General features: G+C 40.3%; 1 protein-coding gene across 1 annotated transcript in view; it reads left to right on the forward strand.

The window, feature by feature from the left end:
- The first annotated feature begins 6,570 nt into the window (after positions 1-6,570).
- Positions 6,571-20,491, forward strand: part of LOC146628255 (unconventional myosin-IXAb-like) — a 160,287-nt gene continuing 146,366 nt past the window's right edge. The window contains exon 1 of the mRNA XM_085359437.1: positions 6,571-6,842. The gene's annotated coding sequence lies outside the window, so the exon portion shown is untranslated. The remainder of the gene's footprint in view (positions 6,843-20,491) is intronic.

The raw sequence follows: 20,491 nt of genomic DNA on the forward strand, positions 1-20,491 counted from the left end.
GTCTTTGTTGTATATTTAATTTTATGTATTATTTAGTTTATCCAGTAAAATTAAAATCATGCTGTCACAAACAGACAAACAAGGAAAAACATAATTTGTGTAAATAATTTTTTTCCTTTGGTCTTTTGTTATGCTTGATCTCTTTTTGTTTTCAGCTCCCATGTTCTGTTTTGATCTATATCTTTAATTTTAGCTCTTTTTGCCAACAAAGACTTGTTTTTGTCTCGACTGTCTCTGCATTTTGCAATTAGGTCCACTCCACTACTATCACATCACATCTCTTAGTGTATTTGGTGACAGATTTTCTAGATCTTCCAAAATATCTGCATGTGGTTTATTCCCCACATTTCCCAGACATCAGGAAACATGGTGGCCCTCTGAATCTACCTTTCAGCTCTGTTCTATTTTTGTTCTTAATCTCATGAGTCATGAAGCACTGATCATCAGACATAATCCGGAAACAGTCACACGGTGCAAAATTCGTAAGGGATTTTGAAATGGTGGGATGCCCAAGGAGTCAGGACTGAAGCAGGTGTGAGACAGGTGTATTTAAGATTGTGGGAATTTTTCATTCATTCCAGAAAAAGATTCGCCATTTGGGAAAGTACTACAAAATTAAAAGCTTATCAGACAAGTCATAAACATAAATCAATATATGTCTAGAAGTATTAGTAAAATAAGTTACAATGTAAGTGTAAAGAACTGGTAACAAAGATTTAAACTTTGTGTAAGTCATTTGGCACAAAGCAATACAGAGAACAGTGCAGCTAGCTTAAATAAAAACACAGGTAGCTAAAAGCTAGCCAAACATTTGTCATAAAACTCCATCAGTCAGTACTTCTGAAGATCTTAACATAAGCTTAAAGCGCGTGCACTACAGCAGTAGAAAACAACATCAAGTACCACTCCTGTCAGGAAACAAGAAGAAACTGAGGCTACAATTCACACAGGCTCATAAAATTGAACAACAGAAGACCATAAAAACCTTTTCTGATCTGACAAGTCTCGATTTTGATTTCTGCTGCGACATTTAGATGGTAGGGCCAGAATTTGGATATTTGGATAAGATATGTGCATTACGGCGGTGCAGAGAGCAAACCTTCAGCATTTTTATGCTATTGTGTGAACATGAACTCAAATCTCAGAGGAATGCTTTCCTACTGAATCTGTGCCAAAAAGAGTTATGTCTCTCCTGAAGGTAAAATGTGTCCAACCTGGTACTAGTACAAGGTTTAACTAACAAAGTGGCTGGTGTATATGGTCTGTTGCAACTTAAATGTATTGTCGTATATCGCTGTATTAAATCTTAGCTAAAACATTTTAGTGAGCAGGCTAATATTAGCAAAGGTAGCTAGCAAACATTTTCTATATTCACCACCCTAGTTATTAGAGAAGTCGTGTACAGGTATATAAAATAAAATGTTTAAGTATGAATAAATAATATTATTAGTTTAATAAGTTAAAGATTGAAAAAAAAAACCCTGAAAACAGAAGTTAAAATTGTTTATTTTTATTTTAATAACCCATTTTCTGTTGTCAAACTTTTATCTTCATTTCAAAGATGCAAGAATTACTTTGAGAAGATTTCTGTGGAAACTTAACAGGCTAATGCTATTGATTATTTTTATGATTGTTTTCGGTGTAGAAAAGTAAAAGTGGATCATCTGGGTAAAGCATGGTGAACCATGTTGTTAAAGAAAGCTTGTAGTTTCTTTCCTTCTCTCTCCGTTGTGCTTCAGTACAACCAGGGATTATTTTGTGATTAACTTGATTCATCTCGTGTTTTTCATCCAGTTATGCTTCCATCCACGAATTTCCCAGAAAAAGTATGAGGTAAAGACCGGCAGTGTTTTTTTTTAGTTTCATGAGTCATAAAAGTCACATCATGAGATATTATTAACTGTGACACAAAGAAAAAATTAAAAGGAGATTATGAAAAGACGGGATGCCCGACTTATTTGCACGGCTGGGAAATGAGACAGGTATTAGACAGTGTGTCATATCAGGTGGGTGTGAGACTGGAAGATTTCCCCAGAACACATTTGAGATATACTGTATGGGAAATAATTGTTCACCAGACAGAATATTTAACAACATTTACGTCATTCTTTGTGGCCACCACAACTCAGCACTTTCAGTCTTATTTCAGTCAGATGTAAAAGTGCAAAAGAAATAAAAAAAAAATCATCAGGTTGGCTGTAAAAATAGGACTTTAATGGAAACCCAAACAGAGTGGATTCCCGTCTTTTATAAATTTTATATAAAAAACATTAGTTTGAACTAAAATATATATGTTATTTGCTTTGTGTGTGTTCATGCTGGTATACAGATGTTGCCACTGTGAGACGGGGCCAATTTTCACCCTGTTTTAAATAGAAAAATTTCCAAGTGTCAAATAGCAAGAGGTGTCTTTGTTACTGTCTCCTCTGTTCCCGAGGATACTGATTTTTTTCTTCATCCTATCTCAGGTTTCTCATGTCAGTAGAGCCCTGTCGGCCTCCTGGCTAAACTCCCCTCCATTTAAACGTTTCTAGTCGACTGTCTCCATCACCCCGGTCTCTTCGCTCAGCTCCTGATCCTCTAATTTAATGACGCTAGCCTGAATGCGTGAGCAGAGGGCCCCACGACACGGAGTAGGATTCCAGCTTTCAGGGCCGAGGGGAGGATTTCCTTTTCAACATGTCTGGCTGGTAAATATGTCACCGGGCTGGAAACCGATCCTGTGAAAAACAGGTGGGATGTTTTCAAACCCGCTACAGAAGTGCATGTGATCTGTCTTTCTTCCCACACACACACACACACACACACACACACACACACACACACACACACACACACACACACACACACACACACACACACACACACACACACACACACACACATTGAATGTAAAGAGAGTTAGTTCCCTGCCAGCAAAGGTATTATCTGTCAAGAGTAAGCAGCGCTGGAGTAGTTTATCTGAGATCGGCTGCTAAATCTTCTCTCATAAGATTTCTCAAAGATTTACTGTGTGTGGTGTGTCCGTACCTCAAAAGGAGTTACATTTCACTGAACACCCCTGCGGTGGAAACGAAAATGAAACGACAGTGACCTTTCCAATGACAAATCCATCATGACACAAAGGTGTGTTGTGTGAAGCCAGTATTGACTTACAGCCAGCCCGCTGTCATCACACGCCTCAAAGAAGAAAAAAACCTGTGATTAATTCTTATAATGACGTAGCAGAAATGCTCCGGTATACTCCGAGTTTTTTATAACTCTGACAATAATTTATTGTTTGATTCCAACGGCTGCGACCAGGGACCAATACTTGATCAGTTTGTTGTTATTAAAAGCTTCAACAAATTACAAATCCTCCAAATTCACTGCAACTTTGGATCCATGTACTGAGGTTACCAGATACAGTTTGGCTTTTCAGCGTGCATTACAGAGGTTTAGGTAATATAAGAGAGGTAATATAAACAGAAACATATGTAACTGATAACAGACACATGCATTTCCTTAATCTGATGCCACTATGTTGAGAGTTTTAGGTGTTTTTTGAGGTATGGCTCTGTCCACATGTGCACAGGTGTTTTGGAAAGCACAGGTTTTTCTGTGTTCTGTGCTGTGAGGATTAGTTTGAAAAGATTTACAAAGGCTTAGAAAATCAAAATGTTTATCAGGGAAGGAAAAGGAGATCAGATGATTATGATAAAGCATGGTGATCTGTGACTTTGATAAAAACCTGTAGTTTCTTTCTCTGTCTTTGCTTAATTATTGTGACATTTTTCACACATTAAGTTTAAAAAAATGGAAATGAAAAAATGCCGCTGTTACCGGTGTCACAGTTGCATCGCTTCTTTGCCCTTTCATCTATTCCAACCACTAACTTAATTATTTTCTTTATCATTTAGCAGTAAACACATTTTGTTTGTTTTTACATTTAAAAGAAAAGTATTATACGAAATAATGTAGGTACAACCAAGTAACAGCCTAAAAACACAACAACAAAAACCAAGTCCCAAAATCTGCAGTTCCTCTAGTGGCCACTTGAGGTCAAGACTGCTATGTTGAAATTTCCAGCTTTAGAGCATTCAAAAGCATGAGCACAACCTGCTACAAAAACAGTCCTCACCCCCCATTAGATAACTTTCCCCTCTATACTAACTCAACGGAAGTTTGAGGTGAGTGAAATCCTAGTATTTAATCAGTGTGCTCCTTGGTATTGTGTCTGTGCAGTTTATGGCTGTATCTTGCTAACTAAACTTTCCAGTGAAGACTAGGGACGTCAAACTGATTCTACACTGTAGGCCACATACAGCCCACTTTGATCTTAAGCAGTGAAAATCTGTTTTCTGTCAGTGTAAAGAAATCGAATTACACTTTTACTCCCTGTTACATCTTAATATTTTATTCACTTCAGTTTTATTTATATAGCATCAACTCACAACAAGTCACCTCAAGGAGCTTTATATTAAAATATATAATATAGCATAATATAAGAAAGATGTTCAATTTTAATAAGTGTTGCTGTAGTAAATGAAAGAAGCCGCTCATTGGGCTTAAGGAAATAAATGTGTTAAATTACAGCGAAACGTTCTGGTAGCTCATCGCCCAGACTGTCCTATTATAAAGCAAAGTTTTTATTCATTCACAGACAATATTCTCTTTTTGACCCACTGTAAAAAAAACACACAAATAAAACAGCGGGGGGAAAAGCAACTTTTCTATCAGTTCATTGTTTATCTATTACTTTACCAGTAGGAAAAGTTGTAAAACTTTTACAGTTAAAACTCCAAAATGTATTGGATTCACTGCTGTGCTGATTCTGGCCCCAGGCCTTATGCTCGACTCCTATGACTGATAATATCACATCACACTATTTTATGATCAGTTTTGCCCCCCCCCCCCCCCCCCCCCCAAAAAAAAAAAAAAAAACCCACCCAAAACAATATGACAGCTTCCAGCCAGGGGTGCCTCTGGAATTTTTTCATAGTGGAAGTAGCTTAAGATTCACTTTCCCAGAATGGAGTAACTTACCGGTAATGTCAGCAAATTTGGAGGGCAGTGCCCCCTTGCCCCCCCCCCCTTGGTGGCGCCCCTGCCTTCAGCTTTCATTGTGAGTTGTAGTTCAAAATCAGTGTTTGATGCCTTGGTGTCCACACCCATATTTTAAACTGTCCCTGAGTACAACATATGTGCAGCCAATAAATATCATCATCAAGGAAATCATTTACTAGTTAAGACACTTAACTTTTAACCAAAAAGAAAAGCACACAGGGGTTTCTGCTCAAAAAAGTATTAGGGATCAACAAAGTCATTAGGCTTCATCCTCTGGGGATCATTAATGCTTGCGGCCAGCCATCAAACTGATGCCGAGATGTTTTGTCTTGGCCCAAAGTGGTAGACTGACAGACATCGGAGACGTCGCTGAGGCTCTCTAAACAGCCCAAAGACAACACTGGAAGTGCCTGAGATGTCACAGAACAGGTCGTGAGAGATGTGAATCCATCCTGGCATCACACAAGAATGTCTGCACATAATTAGGTCTCTTGGTAACATGTCTCTGACAGCAAGTGGTAATTAAATCAATGATACACTCATGCTACACTATAAAAAGTCCCTGACAGCCCTTGGGTTTGTTTGTTTTTTTCCACACTCAACATTTGGTTTATCCCACATAGAAGGATGTAAGATATCCACAACACATTCAGCCTCGTTGTCTAATAGATCTTTGGTGGCATATTTTAATCATGCACAAAATAATAGAAACATGTCAGTAAAGTCAGTTCTACTAAGGACACACTGGGAAGCTGGAAGCACATCAAGGCCCAGACATAGACCTGCGTTCACTTGCTTGTATTGTGAGTCAGTTGTGTTTGTTTCTTTCTTCATTTTTAATGGTTATTTCTCTGCTGCCCTTTTGGCCCAGTCAGTCTTGGAAAAACAAAAGATTTTTAATCTGACGCGTCGATAAGAATTACATGATTGCATCTATAAAACAATAATAGAAAACAGACAGTAAAATTAAGCTTTCTGTGTCATTTCAGTGATCTGTATTAAATAAATAAGGTAAGCCTTGGCTTGGATTTCATCTTCAAAATAAGTACTTGATTCTGCAGGTAGTACTGATTTGTATATTGGTCATTTTATAACTGGCTTAATGCAAAACACCATACTGTAAAAACCTCCACTAAATTCAGTCGTAAATCTTCCAGAAGTACAAAGATATTTTACTCCAATTTATGCATCTTCCTGTGTGTGTATATTGGGTGTGTCAGTATTGGCCACACCCCTCAGTACGTCATGATCTGAGTGACACTCTCAGAGCCAACACGTTAATTCTGCTCAGAAAAAAACTAACTAACAAAAACTACTTTTATTGCTCAGGTCTTGACGTGAAAACAATCGCTGTTGGTTCACAGCAGTCTCCCACCTCCACCCACCAGCATCACTGCTATAAAGCGCCCATCCTACGGTGTACGTGAACGCGCAAGCGCGAGTCCACGCGCGGTAACAGCACCGCGGCTCGTAGAGGAAAAAAAGGGAGAGAGAGCGAGAAGAGAGCACAGAGGAGCTGGAGGAGCTGCTGTGGGAGGAGGGCAGACGTGACGGGAGCACCCAAAACAGAAGCTGCCGGGAGTACGACACGGACAGAGGGACCGGATCTTATCTGCGGCACATTTTGGAGATTTGAGCAGCCGGATACGCGCTCTGTTAACGACGGCGGCTTTTTCCCTGCGGTAAAAAAAAAAAAATCAGCACGGGTGTTTTTGGTGAGGAGGTCTGCTCTTCCTCTTCAAAAAGGACAGTCTGTGGCGGAGGGCTGTGCTCAGACTGAAGGCACGGTGGAGGAGGTAAGCCTTCCTTTTCTCCTTTCTTTCAGCTCTGTGTTGTTCAGCTCCCGCTGTCAGTAAGAGCAGACACCGGGGTGAGGAATGCCAAACCTCCGTCCTGCGGAGCTGCTGTTTGCCCCGATCAGTCAGCTCATCGGCTGCAGCCTCCTGTCCACCCCCCACCCCGCCACCCCAGTTCAGATGTTTCACCAGGACACCTTAACCCACACCGTCATTCAAAAATACCCTCCACCTTATGATGCCTACACACACCCTACACCTTTCTCACGTCACTCTCTTCCACCGTTGCCACCGCCTCGGATGAATGTCACCCTGTTTTCTTACATAATGCAGTAAATGTGCGGGTACGGTTACAGATGTTGGCTGGTGGATGCGAGACTCCACATCTGGCGGGGTGCAGCAGATAAACGTGACGCACTGGTGTAAACGGACAAGGCGCTGACCCGGGCGGGCTCTGTGTCGCAGAGGACGGGCTGCTGGAGCTGCAGCTGCGGGGCTTTGTTTTTGTGTCATCTACCTCCCTGCTAACGCGCTCTGTGAGCTCCATGACGCTCGGTGGTGAAATTTTTTTTCGTCAAGCGCGAGCCTCTCAGCTTGCTGACATCACGCTGCTGCTGCTGATGGGGCATGGCTGCTTTTTTTTTTTCTTTTACAGCAGGGCAGGATGATGTTCAGCTGCTGTGGACGAGGCTCAGTATAGATCCTGTATTATGTCCTGTTGATCAGCGTGCACTTAGAGCAGTGTTCTGCTTTACCTTCAGTCTAAACATACTTTGATTCCGGCCTGATCGTAGATTCCGAATGGTTTGATTTCGAAACGTAGGTAATTCAACTTTTTAATGCAATTTAGTGACTAAAGAATGCACTAATTTGACACACATCCATCAGATCAACAAGTCTGACACAACTCTTGTCGACAAAAGTAGAGCTGTCAACACCAAAGAGGGATTTTAAGCTGTAAGCCTGTTACAGATTGGAATGAGAGAGCAGGTAGAGGAAATATTGGTGTGATGTAATACCAAAAAGTACAAGCCATTTTGTGATGTTAAGTCGGGCTGAGGATGAAAATAAAATAATGCTTGAGTGAGAGTCTGAGTCAAAATGAGGTGATTTCAAACCAGCTGACAGGTTAAAACATGCCTGCTTGGCCTCAGTCAGACCACCGGTGCCATCAAGGTCTCCATCCACTAGCTCCAAAAGCCCCAGTACTACTTCTACCACCCTCCTCCGCTCCCTGTGGCAATCTGCATGAAATGCCACAGTGATGGCACTTTCACGAAAACAGATAACAGCACTTTTGGGTGGACGTCTTTGACAGGCAAGGAGAGACAAACACTTCTCACCACCTCCGGGTGCTCTTGAGCTCAACTGTCTGGTTTCACTCTCCCCGTTGCCGGTTCGGGATAAGGAACATGCTGCTTTTTTGCAGTGTCAACTTTGCTGACGTTAACATTTCATGCAAGTCATTATGTAAGTGGCGAGGCCCTTGAGAGCAGAACTGAAAACATTGCTTTGACAGCTCCAGCTGGCTGGCGAATGGGCTCGTGAGTGCGCCGAAGGAGCTCCAAAGCGGCCCAGAGATGTTTCGTTTTTAAATCTGTGGCAGATGAAGACATTTGTGAAAGCGGAAGAGCAGCCATTGAGGCTATTTTTCCTCACAAGTTAATATAAACACTACAACACATTCAGAGCACTCAAGGCACTAAAAGAGCAATACCAGTCATTTCAATAATTCATAAACAGTGGAAGTCTTTAATCTATTTTCTACAGCTGTTTTGAGGCTCTGGACCAATGTGTCTAGATTTGGGTTTTTCTTGACTTTTTAATGCAAAATGGATAAATCATAGTCTTGTGGTTCATTGCTCTCACATCTGCAGTTTGTTTGGTTGATGTGAAACAGGAAAGCAAATGGAAAGGTGTGAAGGAAGGGTTAGAAAAGAGAGGCTTATACGGTAGTATGAATAGGGAATATTTACCAAGCCAAGTGTCTGAATTTTTAAAGAAGAAACGGGTCAAATCTGTGCAGCTGCAGCGTAAAATTGGTTATTGTTATTGTCATAAATAAGCACGTTAAAAGACTGTTGATCAGACAGTTTGACTGATAGCTTAAGCACAACGAGTTAATTCAGTTCAAATGGATTTAAGTCCGTGAACAACTACATTTATGAAGAGAAATAGCTTCTGTGTGAACAATCTGGACCCTCTTTGTCTTTGCATGAGGTGCTGACTCATTCTTGAACCTGCTGCAGCAATACTCAAGGCTTCATGTAAAACAATATCAGGATGAGGTTAAGGCCACATATAGCATGTCAGCAGCTATGTGCATCTCTAAGCTGGTGTATTTATAGAGCCATTCACAATGGTGTGAATGGTGTGTGTGCATGCGTGTGTGTGAGGCATCTATCTTTGGATTCACGCTGACAAAAAGATTTTGAAAAGATACTGCAGTTAACTAGTCAGATTTCAGTTGTCACTAGTTTTATTTTATTTACCATGGCCATGGCTCGTTTATGCACCTTTTTTTTTTGTTATGTTTTGCCCTCACATTTTCTAACCCTGATCAGACAAATGTAAATGAAAATATGAAGGCCTTAAATTGATAACTATTCCATATTTATTTATGTGTTCGTTGTATTTAGACCCCTCTATTGTCTGCTTCAACTATAGTATGAGATTTCTCACAGTTTTATTTTAGGTGTCACCCACATGGACTGTGGTGGTTGTGGTGTGAGAGGAAACAAACCTTCACAGACATTGTTCAAAAAACAGTCACTGCGATGCATTGTGGAGCACCGAGGCATGTCTGTGCACAGTTTGACGTTTTGCATTTACTATTAGATTCTGATGAACATAAAAAGTAATGTGTTTTTTTTCATCTGTTAGATATAAATTCATAATATAAAAGATATAGCGCTATCCCAGAAAGAACCAAAGCTGTCTGTTCAAAGCAAGAAATACATGTTGTGGTTTTGTCCGAGGCCTCAACTGTTGTCCAGAAAATGTTAAAAAAGTTAGCCTGATTAGATCGAAAGTGTGTCAGTCTTCATAGACTCCCATGTTGAACTCTGAGGCATTTGCGTGCACCTGTAAACTCAAGTTATGAAAAATCATATCTATATTTTATCATCGGAGAACAAAAAAATTAAAACACATAGAGAAAATAGACAACTTGACCACCAACTGAATAAAATCTTATCCTCTTCCTCCTCACCTCAAGCCTCATCTCCTGACCTGAAGTCGGGACTCCAACACATGCAAACATGCAGAAACATGCTTGTTTATTCCCCATCATTTTTGCAGTTGCGTATTGTCAGCAGATTGCACATCTGTATCTGAACCTGAAGCATTATCTCATTTGGGGTTCTCCAGTTATGCGCAGCCATCTACAACAAACCTAAGGCAGCAAGGGAAATCCTTGCCAACACTGCACAAATGTAGTAGAGACCAACATATTTGTTGGTCTTCTTAAAAGGAGTTTATAAAGCTTCATTTCCTATCTATTTTCTAGAATAAAAGCTTTAGTTGTTGTGTTAACCCCCTCTTAAACTCCTACACTCGATCCATGTTTAGAAGAGACCTCCTCTTGGTGGTGCATCCACTGTTGCCACAATGTGTTGGTGGAACACCACTAGAATAGACCCGGTGCTTTTACGAAATCAGTTTCACTGCCTGATGAAGGAGTGTATGCTGGAAGACGCTGACGTTTTCATTTTAGATTCGACATACTCATGCCACGAGATTAAAGACATTTTAAAATGTTATATAAAGAAGACTGTCTTGGCTTTCTTTAATGCCTTCGCTAATCTGTCTTATTCCCAAAATGATTTGAAGGAAGATACAATGTAGCACTGGCAGAGTATTGATTGTGTAAATCCTGTTATCAGTGGTGGTTTAGCTTGTAGTCTCGTGCATCTGATGTTGCTGTGTCCTTCAATTTGCTCCTAACAAACTCATTTTTACATACACCAGCACACGGGTGCATTAAAATAAACAGTCGCACATTTTCTCCAGCCGGCTGGATCACTCAGTCAAACACGATTGCTGTCACACTTCTGCTGTTAGTTGAGGCCGCCTTGTGACCTGCTGACCTCTGTCACACATGTGCACCGTGAAGACAGAAGCTGGCTTGTTAAGAGCGTGGATGCTGTCAGATACAGAGTCTTTAAGTGCTTCATTTCATTGATTGAAGTCCTTCTCACAAACTCCTGAATCCAACAAATAATCCCCACACAGACACGTTTATCCCTTTTACGTCCGTCATCTGCAGGTGGGGTTAATTCACGAGCGCATTTTACTTGTTAGGTGTTATTTAGAGAAAAACATTCAAAGGAGCTGCGTCCAAACCAAAGAGACAGCCGGTGAGAATTCCTACCTCTCTTTTGTGCAGCTGTCTGATGAGATTAAAATACCTTTCACTTTTGTTTTCTCCAGAAGCTTCTTGAAAGGATTTACTGCAGTATAAAAAGTGTCAGTGGTGCAGATTGTTAGCATGATAGCAGAAGTCCTTTTGATTCCAACATGGCTTGTTTCTTGGTGGGGGCTCCGCTGTTTGTTATTCCTACAGCTGCTCAAAGCCCGGCTCTCCGTGGATTTCTGCATCCATTATCGCTTCTCACATCTCCTTTGTATTATTCATTAACCTCATGCTATGGCTGTCACTGCTTTAGGCACCATTTAACGAGTATTCGCCTTGTGGAAATAAACACGTCTTGGTTTTATTGGTGGGCTTATTTTGACATAGAGAATAGGCACACTTGATTGTGGTTCTTACAGTAGGTAGCAGCCGGTGAGGGCATGGATCAGTCCCCTGGCACTGCCCGGGGGCAAAGAGCAGCCAGCGGCACCTCTCCCCTCCATCCTGCCTAGCTGGTTACAGATGGAGAGGCAGCAAGAGAGACTTTGACAGGGAACGAGGATCATTAAGCGAGCGAGTTTAGGCGTTGATACATGTTGAAGGATTCCTTTTAAATCAGCCAGCAGTGAGACTCCCTCTGCAGATTAAGACCCTGTCTCTTACCCTTATATGTCTCTACTAGTTTCTGAAGGCAGTATATTTATGGTATATAACGAGGAATTTTCGGTGGAACTCTGACTTTAAAAGCTGTGTGTGGTCAGCGTGTTGTCAACTACTGCATGAGAGGGTAGACCTGGGGACAGCTAAGGCTGATTAATAGGATGCTAAATAAGGCTTGTGTAGAAACAGGTTTAAAACAAAACCTGCGTATCAGAGAAACCAAGCAGCTCAGTGTTTTTATCTACTGTCACCCATCGATCACCAACAGTGGACTGCCCATAATAATTTACAATTTTAAGCTTTACCCAACAGTCACAGTGAGTGAAATTGGCTAAACAGACCAAAACCATTTTTATACCAGGCTGTAAAAGTGTTTATTTCACCTCTAAAGTTTGGCATTTTAGCCTGGGAGTCAATGGGATTTATTCAGTTTTGGAAACAGCTTCAAGTAGCCATTGGAGGAACTTCAGGTTTTTGGCAGTTCTGCAAAAACTAACCACAGAGAATGTGACAATTGGCCCAAGAACCTGGAAACAGTGTCACTTACCACAAGAACTCAAGTTGATCCTCGCCAGCTACACGTTACGTTTAGCTAAACTGCTTTGTCCCTGGCTCCAGTAAAGACCTGTCCTAATAATGCAGCTGGCAGCCTCCAATGAATTATATCATGAGTTTTAGTTTACTCCCTGTGGACTGAACCACTACAAAGAACAATTTGGGACAGGAGATAAGATACTGCTGTCTGAGTTTGTGCTAAAGTCCTATATTAAAGACTGCTGCATATTCAAGTATATATGCATACATGTATCATTTTCTCTCTCTTAATTCTCCTAAAATCATTTACCAAGTGCAACAGTTTCAGCTGGCTGTTATTTCTGTGAATAGAACGATCAAAACACTGAATTTGTATGCCAGAAAACCAAAACGCTAACGAGCATTAAAATGTAAAAGTAAAGGACGTCTTTTACGTCACATACAGTTAAGAAAATAATTGTGGTATCTTTAAAGTAGCATTTTCTACTGTACTTTATGGCTTTTGCTTAGCAGGGCGAAATACGCAAGTAGTCAAATGAGTCTGGTTCACAGATTATCTTAACCACTTTATTTGGAAATTATGCCTGTAGTGAGTACACTCAAATGCTGTAATTATCTCTAAAACTGTTTGCATACTTTGTAAAGGCGCGTTGAGCCATTTAAAGATGAAATGGAAACATGTTCTCTGAAAAGATCCATCACAATTGACAGTTTGGGTACATAAAACCTATAAACAAATCCTATAGGACTGTGTTAATATTGGTGCCATTTACCCTCTTTCATGATTATCAACTGGGAGCGAGCAGAGTTATCACAACTGATATAAAACCCAAATTGTATGAAAGTGGAATTTCCCTGTGAACATTTCCAGTTTGTCTCCCTTTCCTTGTCCACTTCTGTGTGGCTTAGTGCTCACATGATCCACATGACCCCAGACCATACATTTAAGTGAACAGTGGTCTGTCAGTCATTAGTTCCATTCATTTCTTAAGATTGCAAGTTCACTGTGTTAGAGCTCAAATGGCTTTTGAGTAGATTAGTAGGGCGACTAAAGGCCATTTCCTTGGAGTCATCCATAAAATATCACATTGATCTTTTTTTGTTTGTTTGTTTTATTGAGTTTATGTGTTAAGCAGCTGAGGGGAGCCAGAATCCAAACCTCAGCTCTTGGAAACAATGGACGCACCTCAGAGGAAGTTATCCAGAAATGCTGAAAAATCTCAAATTCCTTCAGTTATTATTATTATTATTATTATGCTCATATGAAGTTATAAGCAGCAACTGAAAATGGTTGAACATGCACTTAAAGCCCTCGAGTGAGTTCAGGTGGCCAGTATTAGGCCCTGCCGTGTGTTTTAGCTCTGCTCATGATGCTGATGCTTGCACTGTTTGTCTCACTGTGTTAACACCAGATTGATGGAGTCGCTGCCCAGATTGACAGATCTAGCTCAGCCAGCCACTCTCCCCTAAAGTCTGCCAGACTCTGCCTGTGAAAATGCCTGTGAGGTTAAATCAGTAGTAATTAAAACTCTTGCCCCCCTCTGCAATTAGCACCGTGTCATTTTGGGGTTCCGAGGCAGTCGATAATGTCACATCTCACTTGTGTGTCAGTGGTTCGCTTTTTAAATGTTTTTGACATGGTGCCTACAGACTGAAGGGGGGCTGCGTTATTCCACGCTTGTGTCACTTCCCTAAATGCTGAACTACCATCTATAATAAGTGCTTGTTTCATATTCGTTCTGTCAGTTAGTTTGCAGGCTGCAGAGTCTGGCTTCAGTCACTGCGGCCTCGGCTGCGGGTCGGGAGTCGTAGCCAAATGACGCCCTGCTGAAGGGAGCTGGCAGCCGATATACATGCGAGAGGAATTTGAATACATGCACAGTACGAGAAGCAGGCAGGACAACCATGTGACCTGCTGTCTGCCACTGCTTTGTTGCAGTATGCTGTTGGCAGTGTGTGAGAGAGAGAAAGAGACAGTAGTGGCCAGAGCCAGAACAAAGCAGTCTGTGACCAGAGTTGGGTGTGGCGCTTTCAGTTTGATGAAGTCGGGATCCTTGCTGCTGGATTGCCGCTCTCTCAACACTCAACGCTTCTTCTGGTCACCAAACATTGCATAAATTTCCTACCGATTCCAAAAAACTGCAGCTACATGTAGACTGAATGACTGTGAAAAAACTAAGATAAGAAATCACACTTATTTATCTCAAGACATCTCAGGCTGTCCCTCATCTGTTTTATACATGAGCTATTCATTAAATGAGGAAAAAATAAAGAACGCTTAATGCTGTCATATTTTTCAGGGAGTGGAGCAACGGGTGTATTTCTCTTGGAATTATGGTTTTTGCTTCTTAAAATCTTGATTATGCCCCAGGTAAACATTTTAAGAAGATGGTTTACAGAGCATGCTTGTCACAGCACTATAATGTCAAAATCAAAACCTGCACCCAGGGAAATACTCAGTACTCAATGCTATTTTCAATACCACAGAGTTAAAAAAGCCAAAATTAAGAGAAATCATTTTTAAAAAAGAAAATTACAGCAGTACTGGTTTATGTAAATTTAGCCACAGCCTTGTGACTAGGGCTGCACGATTTTGCATAAAATGAGAATCACGATTTTTTGGCTTAGAATTGAGATCACGATTCTCTCACGATTTTCTTTTCCAGTATAAATATTTATTGCACTTATTAACTGCACATCAACTTCGTAACAGTTTAGACTGAACATAAAAACAATAAATAAACATAAAAACAACAAATGTCTCACGTTTTGTCGTTGCCGCAAAATGTTGTACTGCTTGAAATTCCGTCTCCACCGTTGCTCGACGCTGCGTGTATAGAGCAGGTAGCGCAACAATAGAAAAATAGTTGCGGGACGGCACTGTGTAGCGTTTGTCTAGGGTGTTGATCATTTTCCTAAATCCCTCGTTTTGCACAGTGTTGATGGGAGCCATATCTTTGGTCAGGTGATAAGTGATAGCCTCCGTAATTTCTTTGTGCCTGCGGGAGTTCGACGTGTATAGGGAAGCGCTGTATAAGGTTCCCGTTATTGATGTTTGGTTGGTTGACCGGGACGGATTTTCTTCCTCCTGTCACTTTCTCGTCATCCCTGACGTGCTCTCCGTTGTTTTTTTCCCTGCTAATTTTAGCATCACACGGCACAGCTTCTGTATCACGTGGTATAAGGCTCCGCCCTTGTCATTTGTTGAGCAGGAAGAGTGAGCGCTTGTTTTCATGCAGATTACGTCCCGGATCAAAATGCGGTACAATCGTCATCGTCTTTTTTTTTTTTTTTTTTTTTTTTTTTTTTAAATCGTTGTCATTTGGAAATGAGATCGCACATAAGTATGAATCGAGATCGCGATTTTCTAACGATAAATCGTGCAGCCCTACTTGTGACTGTATTTTTGTTGCTGATCAAATACCTGTTAAGGCAGGCTGGCACTGTGTCTGTGTAGTTGTTGGTAGACCTTCCTTAGCTTCAGTCTGGGAGATTTAGAGAAACATAGTACTCTTTAGACACAAATAATTGTGTTATTGTTTTAATTAATATTTTCTATTAACATAACAATTGTTGTCTAAACCCACAAATAATGTTATTATTCTATAATTAGCCATAGCTGCTGGCTGCTACCTTAATGACAAGTTAACATTAATATATTAATATACATACACATAATATATATTCATATTTATGATGCCTGCTTAATACTTCTATGTTGTTAAAACAATGGAAAGATTTAGTGACATCTTGAAATTCTTCATAAAGACCAGGGTATCAGTGTCAAGTTAACTGTTGACTACTGTTGATGTGTTCAGCTGCTAGTGAAGGGAGGGGCCATGTGACTTTCAGATGACTGCTCAGATGGAGGCGGTTATCACAGAGTTGTTTGTATCGATACCTGCAAATTAGTATCTAATCTGATAGTAAATTTCAAGATCAGTTAGTATCTGAGTGTCATTTTTTCTGAGAACACTAAGAAAAACCCCTACAATAAAAACAAGTAGATTTGTGTTTTGAGCAGTTCAAAAGGTACTGTAAGTACTGGTCCTGATCACATTCCTACTAGAGAAAAATGTTCTTTTAAAAATGCAAGTTATTGTGCAATGCTTTCACAGAATTGGCCCATTTAAAATTAAATCAGGCTCTGTGAGGCCCATGAACTGAAATGAGTTTAACACCCCTGACATGATTTTTAGTCTTAGTCAGAAATTCAGGTTTTCTGTGTTTCTGAAAGGAAAAACAGTCAAAGGTGTCTTGCTGAGATCAGTGTAAAAAAATGTAAACTATTCCTGTCCTAACAGTCTTTCTTTTTGCCCTCATTTTCTTCTTGGTCACATTTTCTTCCATGCCTCTTTTCTTGCGTCTCACTTTCCTTTGTGTGGCTATAAAAGCGTAGTCATTCTGCCAAGGTTGTCTGAAAGTTGCTCTGTCCTGCAGCCTGTCCTACTTTGGTGCACGACTCTAAACTGGGACGGCACAATACGAATATAGCAGGTAGGATCCGGTGGTTCGGTGGCCTTAGTCACGGGATCTATAGATGCAGTTTGTACGGCGTCTCTGTCTCAGTGTTCAGTCATCGTCCTGTACTGGAGTTTGCTGTAAATAGCCCAAAGTTACCAAATCATGTGTTGCATGTGCAGGAAGTGACATTGTCTCACAGGTCCCATGTACATGTGATTTAGCTTTTTTATTTTACACACAAACAGCATTAGAAGAATTTGGTCAAAGCTTTCCTAGAAATGTACCCACCATGTCTGCGGAGGTGCATGTCCGGTCATGGTGTAAAGTTTTAAAAGTGTTGGTGGTTATGACGCACCTGCGGTGGAGATTTACCACAGAAGCATAAATCCTACTTGATGTCCAAAAACTAGTCAGTGCATCTTCTTCTGCTACATAATCTACCACAACAACACCTATTCTGTTAGTCCTCTCTCAGGTTTACAGTTATGATAACTATTTAGTACTTCAATGTTGTTGAAACTAGAGCTTTACTGACCTCTGGAAATCCTTTGTAAAAGGACTTTGGGAGAATTTGGGGGCTTTGGTCAAACAGAATGGGTTATTTTGAAGACTTTGAACAATTTTGAAGAGAATGTTGTCCATTTTTGTGACATTTACGAGACTAAAATGATCATCTTAATGGTAACTGAACAGATAATTGTTAACACTTAAAAGGTTAACGGTTAAATGTGTATGCTGAGCAGGTAATATTTATGATAGAGATTTAATACTTCAATGTTGCTGACATGAGAGCTTTACTGACCTCTTGAAATTCTTAAAGATGTAAAAATCAGTGTCATGTTAGTTGCGCTACTATTGATGTGTGTTCAGCTGCTATTGAGGGGAGGGGCTATCTGAAGTTCCGTTTAAGCTGGAGGAGGTGAACACAGAAGTGTTGGTATCAATACTGTTGCAAAAAAGTATCTAATTTGATAGTAATTTGTACTAACAGTATCCAAGTATCATTTTTTCTGATAGATGTACTTGTCAATGTTGTTGAAACTAGAGCTGAACGGTTATTTTGAAGACTTTGATGAAGATTTTGATGAGAATTTTGTACCTTTTTGTAACATTTGGAAAAAATCAACTGATTCTTTGATGACCACCTATAACTGATAAAGGCATACCAATGAAGCAGCTTAGTCCTCTCTATTAGGCTCTTCATTAGCTCGTGTCTGTCTTGTTTGGGCTTCTAAACACTGGCCGCAACAACAAAAGCCTGCAGCCGCTGTGTTTTCATGGCCGCCCGTGTTTCCCCTTTCCTTTGTCTTATTTTCATCTTTTTTTATTTATATGTTAATAAAGCAATTAGTTAGTGTTTGGATGTGCAGGCGGTCAAAGCTCGGTCCTTCTTCTTCTTCTACTTTCTCCTCCTCCTCTCTCTGCTGCACGTTGTTCATTCATTCAGGCTTGTGGTCCTTGTGACAGCGTAACCTCTTCAACCTTCCCCGTCAGGCAGCAGTTGCTAGGAGCCAGACTCGCTCGCTCGTTTTCAAATAAGCAGCTAGTTGGTAACAATAACCCGACACTGCTGATGAGCTTCACAGAGGTGCATCAGGTAAGATGGATTTTCACCTAAATGTCTGTTATTGTGATGAAAAATGTTTTCACTGTCTTCAGGTGCTGCTTTTAGATCCGCCTCCACATTGTCCTAAAGAAATCTCCAGTTGTGTCTGGGTTGTTTTTTTTTCTCTTTCTCCATTAGTAAATGATGGCATCAGCAGATAGAAAGATATAAGACAGCAGCTTTAAATGTGGGTTATTTTTGTCTCTTTTTTCTGGACAATTAAAAATTGAAAATGGTTTTTATTCGCTCCACAGTGAATCCTTTTTGTTTTGAAAAACTGCCAAAATATTCACAGGTTTCAGCTTCTAAAATGTCAGTGCTTGCTAGTTGTCTTTGTCTTTAAGATACTGATTATGTCGAGTTGATAGATGAATCCTTAACAAATATAATGGTGTGCTGCTCTCCTAATGAGCAGTGGACACTTTCATGTATTGTAACATTGTAAAGCATGATGAACACTGTAAATGATGGAAACCAGTGTAACGTAGCAAGGATGAGTGATAAACAGCTTGCAGAGACGATGAAGAAGGAGCGACAGTTAATATTTTTTGTGAAACGTACAGTATGAATTCATCAGGGAGTCTGCCGTGTCTGCAGCTGTGGCGCTAATGAAAAGCTCTCAGTTTCCTCTCAGGCAGCAGATGCTCTTTGGTGCGAAGAGGAGAGCCGAGCAGCAGCAGAGCTACAATCTCATCTGGAACAATGATGAAAGCCGTTGGTATAAAACCATCCATGGAGGGAGTGCTCTCATTGGGCGGCAAAAAACGAAGGGAGACTAGTGATTGGCTCGAGGGTTCGGAGTAGCTGCATTGTGGTTGGCTGTTGTCACGGCGCTTAAAAGTCCACCAGAGAAAGAGAGTGTGTACAAATCAAGCTCAGGACAGATGCATGACTGTGTGTGTGTGTCTAGTTTAGATCAAGGTGGAAACAGTGGGGTTTAATTTAGTTTGAGGAGGGTGTGAAAGCTGGCCCGCTGTGGCTACATGGGGGTGAATAAAGGGTCTTTGAGTCATAACACGCTCAGCAAACACACACACACCCACACACACACTCACACTAATAACATATGTCCACAATCACGTGTCAGATGTCATCTTCCTGCATAGCTGCATTTTGAAAAATGACCATGTGAATCTGCATCTGCTGCAACACCATGTATCTTAACTATACAATATATTTTTAATCTGTTGGATTGCATTTATCATTGATTATGTAGATGTAAAAAACAAACAAACAAATACAAAAGATGTTTAGTCAGTTTTACACAAACTTGATGAGATCTACTGGCTAACACCGGTTAGCACATAATCACATGACAAAAGTCATGTGATTTGCATGTGCCACGCACTCAAGCTTAAACAAACGTTTGACCTTGTTGCGTAAAATTGTGCTTAAGCATGTCTGTGTCAGTTGTGTATTTACTAAAGCAAAAAGTGTGCAAATAGGCGACGCACTTGGCACACTTTAAAGGGATGGGTTGTGTTCAGCTGGGTTTAGTTCAACAGAAAGTAAATAGTTCCTACTTGAAACTGCTCAGAGGTTTGTGGATTTTATTTTGAGAACCTGTTTCATAGTTTCTGGAAAAAGATGGTTGCTGAGTTTGTGTTTTTTTTTTTTTTTTCCTTCATTTTTCCAAAAGAGGAGTGCAGTTTAGTTTCATTATATTAAAGAGACGACAGATTTCTGTACACTGATGTCTCCAGAGCTGAACAGCTGATTACAGAAAGTGGCTGGATGGCTAAAAACAGACCAGAGGAAGTTACCATGTAATATTTTATCTGTAAATTAAATGTTTTAGATTAGTTTTTACGATAAATCTTTAATATTTGTTTACTTATATCAAGTCATATTGTTATTGCACATTGCAGGCCTACTTGAGATACGCTTTTTATCAAAATAAGCATATTTATATTTAAGTAGCTTCTTTTTTAAAAATTTTTAACAAATATATAAAATACCCCATGACGTATTGTTTCAGCGCTATAAAAGCAGGATTATAAAATGAACATTTTTGTTTGTGTGTCTGAACTG

This window comes from Diplotaxodon limnothrissa, linkage group LG7, assembly GCF_057381915.1.
Source record: "Diplotaxodon limnothrissa isolate DT_005_m linkage group LG7, D_limnothrissa_male_GT1.1, whole genome shotgun sequence".
Taxonomy (NCBI): domain Eukaryota; kingdom Metazoa; phylum Chordata; class Actinopteri; order Cichliformes; family Cichlidae; genus Diplotaxodon; species Diplotaxodon limnothrissa.